Source organism: Lycium ferocissimum, chromosome 11 (genome assembly GCF_029784015.1).
Source record: "Lycium ferocissimum isolate CSIRO_LF1 chromosome 11, AGI_CSIRO_Lferr_CH_V1, whole genome shotgun sequence".
NCBI classification, from domain to species: Eukaryota; Viridiplantae; Streptophyta; class Magnoliopsida; order Solanales; family Solanaceae; genus Lycium; species Lycium ferocissimum.
In genome coordinates this window covers 18,790,964-18,800,006 of record NC_081352.1, presented here as the reverse complement: position 1 = coordinate 18,800,006, position 9,043 = coordinate 18,790,964, and the positions used below count along the sequence as shown (strand labels likewise).

General features: G+C 32.6%; 3 long non-coding RNA genes across 6 annotated transcripts; 1 reads left to right on the top strand and 2 right to left on the bottom strand.

Moving 5' to 3' along the window:
- Positions 1-1,499: 1,499 nt before the first annotated feature.
- On the bottom strand, positions 1,500-3,644 carry LOC132037879 (uncharacterized). The gene is made up of 2 exons (XR_009410080.1): positions 3,578-3,644; positions 1,500-3,465 (listed from the first exon to the last, which is right to left on the bottom strand). It is a non-coding gene; the product is annotated as an uncharacterized LOC132037879 (long non-coding RNA).
- LOC132037880 (uncharacterized) lies at positions 3,539-4,931 on the top strand. Its single transcript, XR_009410081.1, has 2 exons — positions 3,539-3,651; positions 4,700-4,931. It is a non-coding gene; the product is annotated as an uncharacterized LOC132037880 (long non-coding RNA).
- LOC132037878 (uncharacterized) lies at positions 4,798-7,834 on the bottom strand. 4 transcript variants are annotated; one of them, XR_009410076.1, is made up of 5 exons: positions 7,500-7,834; positions 6,793-6,837; positions 6,650-6,714; positions 6,251-6,338; positions 5,376-6,113 (listed from the first exon to the last, which is right to left on the bottom strand). It is a non-coding gene; the product is annotated as an uncharacterized LOC132037878 (long non-coding RNA). The 4 variants fall into 4 exon arrangements; XR_009410078.1 differs by lacking the exons at positions 6,650-6,714; positions 6,793-6,837 and adding an exon at positions 4,798-4,929 and having other exon boundaries at positions 5,047-6,113; XR_009410079.1 differs by lacking the exons at positions 6,650-6,714; positions 6,793-6,837 and adding an exon at positions 5,012-5,117 and having other exon boundaries at positions 5,662-6,113.
- Between the last annotated feature and the right edge of the window lie 1,209 nt (positions 7,835-9,043).

The following is a 9,043-nucleotide window of genomic DNA, read 5'->3' as shown; positions in this document are numbered from 1 at the left end:
GGTTTAGTCAGTTGGGAGTGTTTTTGAACGTTTAGCTTTGGACAGAAGAAGTTGAACGTTTGAAGGTTGACCAATTTGGGAGTCAAACTATTCTTTTTTTTACTACGATTTTCTCCAACTCTTTTCTTACTACATAGCCCGTGCCCGTGCAAGGCACGGGCATTTTGCGTTACACTAATGAGATGGAAATAAAGAAAACATGATTAAACTAAATATTAACATATTATGCTTCGTAGAGTATATTATATTCGTTTGGGAACAAAGTTATACAGTGAGCCTAGAAAGACGAAATAGTGAATTATAAGTGGACCAACATATGTATGAGATATGTTAAAGTGGCATGGAATTTGAATTTTGGTAGTTGTAACTGATAAAAAATTTAGCAGTTGTGGTTGATAACAAAAGTAAGTTGTTGCGGGATGAAAACTCTTTCATGACCAAAAGAAATGTTGAAGAGGATTAGTCCATAAAGGAATGATTTAGTTACAAAAAATTTCACAATATTTGAAGGCTCTTTGATTCAATTGATATCCTTAGAATACATATGACGGGAATATGAGTGAAAAAAGGCTTACAACAAAATCTACTAATATTTTCCACCGCATCAAGTGCCTTTAACGTGTCTTTTCTAGTACCGATAGACAACCCGCAGAATAAAAAATAAAATTGGTCAAAAGGCTTCAAGCAAAAACACAATAGAAATCGAGAATGAATCTTGGTGCCATCTACATTCTTAAAAGAATGAATTAAGTGAGGCACCAAGGGCGTAAAGATAAGAATGAAAAGCATATGGTCAGGTGACAACGTAAGTACTAAAAGGGTAAAAACAAGAAAACCAGAGAAAAATAAAATGAGAAGCTTTTGGCATTCTTAAAAGAAGCTCTCGTCATTATGCGAGGTTGTTTTCTTAATTGCGACGATTTACATCCACTGACAAGGAAAATTCACTTTTGCAAGTGTCAGTACTGCGATCACTTTACAACCTCAATGATCATTCTTTCTCATCAGGCAAATACAAATACCAAGGCCGCATACGGAACGGCTAATACACGCCAAAATAATAGCAGGTCTAACATTTTTCACATATCATTTACATGATATTGGCAATATCTAACTGTCTCAACTCTATTTGGACTGCAAAGCAACTACTATAACACCCCACAAATGTAGAAACATAAATTTTTTTATCGTAGATAAAATCAAGATTAATAATGTGACCAAATATCCCATCTTTCACGAGTAATATACCCTACCAAAAATGCTGCGAAGTACTAAATGGCTATGTTTACGTTGCACAAATTTATTGGTTCATTGATACTTCTTATAGTATTAGTAATGACTATGGTGTAAATGTGCACAAATGAGTAAAAAACATCAAAATGATCATTTTTCCTGGCAAGTAATAGAAATTTACAGGTACTATTACCTGCCCACTACCATTCTCATCATCATCATCATGACTTCAGAAACGCATCTCAGATTCTTCTTTGCCTGCGTAAGTTGTGCTTTCTGCCACCTTAGCTCATTAGAAGATTTTTCAGGAAGTAAATCAATTGTGGATAGAAAAACCCATCCCTTGATCGCGTTCCCACAAAATGAACTCGATTAGCAGCAGATATGAAGTGTTAGATGGTTAATCGAAGAGAGTGTTTCCAATCAACTCTTCCTCTCTAATCGGTTATTATGAAACACTTCACAACCTAGTTTGAGTCGTCTATCTCTCAAGTATATAAAACTATTTATTGTTAGATGCCCAATATAAGGTACTGTCTCAACTTAAGTTTGAACATAAGTTTGGTTCCTTCACAGTCCAAATCAACTAAAAGTCTAAAACGTATCTACCAATCTTTGTTATTAAGCATCCTTATAAAATTTGTTTTAATTATGATACAACAAATGGAAACAATAATCTTTCACAGTCCAAGTAAATTTAATCCAAGCATGCAACATACCAGAAGGTAATAGAAGCTTGAAAACTATTAGAAGCAAGTAAAAAAATCATATAAATGTGTTCTGTAATAGAGCTAGAGGACATTATTCAAATCCATGTCTAAATCTAATCGCAGGTACAAAGCATAAAAAGAACATGCAGCTCTAACTAACTGGAAAGAAAAGAGCATGTAACTGTAATTGACTTTTATCTTGCAGCAGATAATGAATTCCTAATGTTTCTCATGAAACTAAGAGCAACCAGAAGTCTAATCTAAAAGAAGATGTAAACCTCTATATTCAGTTTGCTCTTCCTTGAGAGGATTTTCAGTTTCATTTTAAGCAATTTGGAGTTCCTCGATCTAGTTCTTTATTGAATTCTCAAGTTCAGTTAAAGAATTCAACAAAATAAGATAGAGGAAAGGAAATAAAGTTACAGATGACAAGAGACAATATAAACATACTTCACAACAAACAATATCCAACAATGACTTATAACTCGGAGGGTACTCAAAAGCTCCAGCAACAAACTTAACTCTTAGGACCCTTTCAATAGCATCATTAATTTGGTCACTTGAATCTTCCGAAATTCCAAAAAGAAAAAGTCAAATTATCGAGAATATCTGATACCTAAAAGGAACCACCACCTGCAAAATTGTATCAGTAAGAGCCTAATCGGTCATAAGGATGTGTCTTGTTTATTGCTTATGTGAAGACTATTGAAGGAAGAATTCTTTGAGCATTCTTGTGGAGCATTGTTCTTCCACTTTTTGTCTTTCAGCTTTTCAAAATTGCAGCACACCCCTATTCTACCTTTTAAAACATGAAAGAACTATGACATGGGCACTCTTCAATTAATTTTTAAAATTCTCAGCGTAGGATTTATGTGCACTTTTATCAACTCTCAATGCAATTCTAATATGCGAAATGGTCCAAGCATGTAAATGTAAAAGGTTCTTACTCCCATGTAGTCTAAATATTGTCTTCCTTATTCTTTTTCAGTTCTTTATTTTCATCCTTTATACCAAGAATAATTACCATTATACATTTTATTATTTGACATAAACATTTCCTGAGTATTGACCCACAAATCATGATTAATCTCAGAAGAAAAAGAGATCCACAAACAATTGGCTTGTATGCAAATAGAAGTTAAGGTGAAATTTCTGTTGGACTTGAGGATAATTGATACTACCACGGTTGCACATTCCTACGGAAATCACGCATCAAAATAGTTCAAGTTGCAAAGCAAATAACTGAGACATAGACATGCAACAACAGAAAAATAAGCTTCTCCTAATCTATTTCTTTAGCTAATAATAGAGCAGCTCCCTAAGGTCTAAGTAGTATAAGAAAGTAAGAGAACATATCTGGCATATCTATATCATCTCTAAGTATTATTTCAAGGTATCAGCAACTATTGTAGAGCCATCTCCTGATGCAGTAGGCACTATTTTCTTGCAGGACATTTTATCAGATATTTTATGTGCATCATTAGCACCCTCTGATCTTTCTCTAATCAAGAGCACCTGTCACCTGTGATACCATTTCTAAAGGACGATGAAGAACCCAGATATCAAACGAAAAAAGAAACAACCAATATGCATAAAAAATAAAACTATATCCAATAGTAGGATATTATACTTACTCGCCGTAACATCTGAATCTAATCTCTGTCAGTGCAGAAGATTCTTATTAATCGTCAATATTCAATTTGCTTTCGTACATCTCTCGAAAGGAGACTTTTTAATTAAATTTTGAAAACCCAATTTCAAAGGGAAAAAACCTCAAAATCTTTCTAAAACTACAAAAGTAAAATAAATTACCATATGCAACACTTCATTGACGCAAAAGAAATAATATCAACCAAACCAAGAGCAATTAACTCGAACATATCTTGTCAGGTTCATGAAACTGCCATTACTTTCTGAGAAGCATTTTCACCCCCTTGTCACCAAGTAACTGTTGTGACAAGCTTTGTACCTCTAGAGTCTTATATTGATGCACATTATCAGATATCTCACCTTGAGGTAAACATAATGCTTAACTGACTCGTTTAGGTAGCGGGCAAACTTAGGATCCCGTAAGTTGATACACTCAAAATCAAAATTTAAATAAAGAAAATTCATATGAAAGAACTATAACGAGAGAACCTTAAAACTTCAAAGCATAATGCTCAATGTAAGCATTGTGCCATCAGCCACATCTAGTTATCGACTCCTTAAAAATACATACTTTGAGCTCGTAGATTAGAGTATCAGCAAGCATCCTTTTTGTTATGTTCCTGACATTGCCATTTTCTAAATAATTTTGATGCTTTTCTACAGCTACTCAAATGTAACAGAACATCAAGCAGCCAAACAAATAATTATAATACAGGCAACACAAAGCAGCAAAAGTAGTTAGCATCTTCTTTTCCCCTATCTGTACTAACAAAAAAGAATCATAGAACTCATGACTGAAACAGTAAACCATTGAAAAAAATGATCAAATCCAGCCAATAATCAGGTCAAATAGAAGGGGCCAATAAGGGGAATGAAATCAAATCATTAACCTTAGATGGAACATAGCCAAAAACTATTGAAGGCGAATAATAGGACTTTTTTTTTCAAAAGCATTGCCAGACTCCTCTAGAAAGTAAAAACAAAGTTAAAAGAGTAATGGAAGGTAACCTTCATTATTTTCATACCGAGAAACTAATATAACAGGGAAAAGTAATATTCCTTTGTTCACCAATTCAAAGCTCGAAGATTAAAATATAAAGCACTAGTGCGTCTTAACATACCTTGTAGCTGGTAGCCGGATGAACCTAATATCAGCAAAATGGTTGCTCAGTTCAACAGCTGAGACTACTTGATTACTGAGTGAAAGGAGGAAATATAAAGTGTCAATTGGCTGTTTAGAATCTAAACCACCCTCCATATGTACTTTTCCTGGCACTCAGTAGAACTGTAGCAACCAGCTATCTGAAACTCATCTCATCACAAAGCATAGACGTAACTGCAACACCAATAACAATCTAATTTGGTGTCTGTTTTAAATTATCAAAATTAAACATACAAGCACTAATATGGCATTTCTAACAATAGTAACCACAAGCCACACTCATCTGATCACCTTTTAAGAAGTCAATAATTACATATTCAGTTGGCACTTCCTCTAATCAAAATTTGAAATGGACACCAGACCTTCATCAGATGTTTGTAGAAGCAGTGAATCAACTTGGTGGAGCAGACAGTAAGTGCACACAATAATATAAATTTCAATAAGCAATAGGAGGAGGATTTTTCATGAAGATAATTAACTGCAACATCTTCTATTGCAGAAGCCACTCCAAAATCAGTTTTAAAGCTTATGGGGATCCAAGGATTAACCTTGTACCACTTAAAGTGCACTCTTTTGATTTACATATGTATCTTAGGGAGGTAAAGTTTAATTTATCTCCCCTCTTATGTAAATTAGTCATATCAATAAATTTCTCATTTTATTAAAAGAAAAAAGTAACATTACAAATGCCAAGCTACTTAATCTTTCTCCGAAAGGAAAGAGATGGTTCCAAAAATTACCAAGTTTAGAGCCACTCTACAAAATTATAATAGAAAGAAATGTAATAAAAATATATGCTTCAAAAGAATTTTTACCTATCGAGTACACAAAATTCTTACTGAGTGGTGAGTCAGTAAATATAACAACCATTGTTACAAAAGAGAAGATGCATTCAGCATAAAGTACGTTATAATGGTCAAGCAGTTGTGACCTTTTTTTTTTCTTGAGTTTGAGAGCTGGCATAATTAAATCTCCTACAATCTCAAAGGGATTTGACTCCATATGCACTGTGCGTCACATTTAAAAAACCTGAAGCTATGCAAGTATTTTGCAAATCGGATAAAAACATATAATGGAAAAATTAAAATTGGTAATATACATATTGGAAGTTTCCTGGCAATGTTGTTGAGTTCACCCAAAATGTACCTCCTTGCCTTCTAGTTCTTACATAAAGATGAAATCTCCAGCTTTTTGATTACTCCAGGCCGATTCTTCAATTGTTCTAGAACTATCATGGCCAGCTAAAAAGATTTCAAGCTGATTCTTAATACCCAAAACAATAAACCAGATGTGTTAAAAGGTAATTATATAGATTATCCTCTGTGCAATCACACAAGCAGATCATTTAGTTCTACAACCTGCAATGAAATAGAGCACCCATATATGTAAGAAAGTACCTTTTAAAAATAACTAACCACATATCCCGGTTGAATTTAAATATCAAATAAAGCAAGAATACAAAAAATGTACATTGATGGCTTGTAACACGACTTACTTGTTTGGAAAAAGGAACTTAAAGGAACTTCAAGTTATCCCAATTCCATGGTCACCTTCTCAAAAGTTTCAAGTTCAGCCCTCACAACCTGGCATAAAATATGAAGTGGCAGAATAAAGGAGATGACATGTGAATCAAAGTAAAAAGAGGCATGAACATTCAATACCTAAATTTATGAACATTCAATACCTTAATTATAGAGCAGAACTCTACTCGACTTGAACAAAAGTATCAGAATCAAAATCAACTTTAGTACAACATCTCATTCAATGAAATTGATATGAATTACTCCTATCTTAAGTGGATGGGAATAGTGGCGAAATGATAGACTTGTTTATTAAACCGAGATTAATCTCGTTCAGAAAATGCTACAGCATATAAAAAGGACAATAAGCTCACTTTGAACTGCATTTTGCGGTTTATAGGGGTAAGTGTTAGCACCAAAGCGATTCGATGTCGACAGCCTAGACAAAATATGTGAATCAGGGAAAAGTACCATTTGAACTATGAGGAAAGATATATAGCCGTCATGCAAAATGTACCCAAGAATTATCTTCTTCCTTGCAGTTGCTTATTCACTTCTCAACCTTACACAAGCAGCACAGACAAGTAACAGGGTTGAATTAGTACCTTGTATATAGCACATCGAAGGTTTGTGTTTTACTTCAAATAGGTAAAGAAAAGGTCATTAATTTCCTTCATTCAATATCAATGTTAATGCAAAAATCAGTGTTTTCACTTTTCAACTAAGAAACACAAGCACAGGTAAGAAGCCTTTTACGAAGAAGACTTTGAAATCTGCATTTGAAAGAGTGACTATCAAAATACCACAGAGTTCTGCGATGATTGTTTTATGCTTACAAAAATAAGTCAATTTCTTTTTAAATCTAGTCTCTAACAGCACATGCATGTACACATGTAATGCGCCCAGCTGAATGGCCGATATACTCTACCACAAAAGTTCAAAAAAAAAAAAAGATTTAGAAATACGAAATTAAAAAGAAAAAGCTTTTCACAACAAGCCCAACTGAAAGAAAATCTACTGTAACCCAAAACATGCAAAGAAAAAACTTGTGAGGACAAATATTAGCAATCATTCACCTAGCTCAACCAACAGCGAAAATCCAAAAAAGCAAAGAGAAATTTACCAAAAAAACAACCAACTGAGAGCTAATATACTATTACCCAAAAAAAAAAAGAACTATAAAATGAGTATTTATTCCCAAATCAAGCAAAGAGAAAAACTTACAGAATTCACAATGATAGCAAGAGTCTTGGAAGCGGAAGGTGAAAGATAATTTTTTTGTTTTTGTTATGAGGGTGGAACCTTGAGGAGAAAAAGAAAAAGAGTGTCGCTGCTTTTGGTATCAAATTGATGGAAAATAGTATAGTGAGGTCTACATAGAGAGGGAAAGAAAGAAAACAGTAAAGCTAGGGCTCAAATTATGTCTCCATCGTTGTTTGATAGGGAGAGCTCGGAGCAGAGACATGAAAGAACCGAAGAATTAAGTAAGTTCCAGAAGAAACGGGGAGGAACTGAAATAAGTGGAAAAAGAAAGTGGGATTCACATATTAAATGACCGTAATACCCTTCGTCGTAACTAAGCCTTCACTTATTAATAGTAGAAAATATTGGGAATTATTAGTTGTGCTACTTATAGTACTTTTTATGTAATTTTCAGATATGCAAATTTTATTATAAAATACTCAAAAAATCTATATTTAAAATTAAGTTAAAGAAAAAGTTGTTTGACTCACAAATTGGTCAACCTTCAAACAAATTGGGACAGAAGGAGTATGGTTTGGGATTCCAAATCATGATTTCAATATTTTAAAAATGTAAAACTTGATCCAAAAGTTTATATTTTGTAAAAAAAAAAAATATAAGTTTGTAGATAAATTTACCAACCATTTATATCAAATATTAAACGATATGCAAGTTGGTATTATATTTATAACATATTAAAGAGTAGTTACACTGCAACCCATATTCAATTTTCCTTTTTATTAAACTAAAGTTTGATCAATTGATCTTGTATTTTTTAGAAAAGTCTTATAGTAGCGTATTAATTTTGTTATGAATTATGATTTTCTCATTTGGTAAGATTATAAGTTTGATGGTTTCACAACTTGTGAGGTTTTTTATGTCTATAAGACAAATACAATTTAAAAAATTCAAATTACATGTCCAAAAAAATTTAACTTCAAATTGTCACGATTTCAAATTATTGATTTCATATTATGTCCAAGCGACTCCTTACTTTCTTTTTGTCTATTTTAAAAAAGTATTTATATATTTAGTAAATTTTTAATTGCAACATTCATATTCTACCATCATAAATTTTAAGACTCAAGAAAATATTAAATTCGTATAAAGGGTTCAAGGAATATTAAAGTGGTAGGCCTTAAAATTCGAACCTGGTCTAAACTAGTTTTTCATTTTTTTTTTTTTTGCCACTAAACTAAAGAATACCCTTACCGCAGACTAGTAGTAAAAATTTACTCACTCTATGTTGAGTGCTCACACCAAACAAGTAGATACATAACATGTGTTTGCACATAGAGTACTAGCATTTTTTTATGATTAATTAATTTATATTTTTACTTTATTAAATTAATAAACCACGATAAGTTTAATTGGTTTGATGTAAACATCGTTATGAGTAAGTATTTGCTCAAACTAGCTATGTCACTTTCGCTATAAACCTTTTTAATTTAAAACATTATGATCAATCTTTTTTATATTTTTAAAATTCGTCAATGAAATAAGACAAAAAAAAAATGGAGTAATCT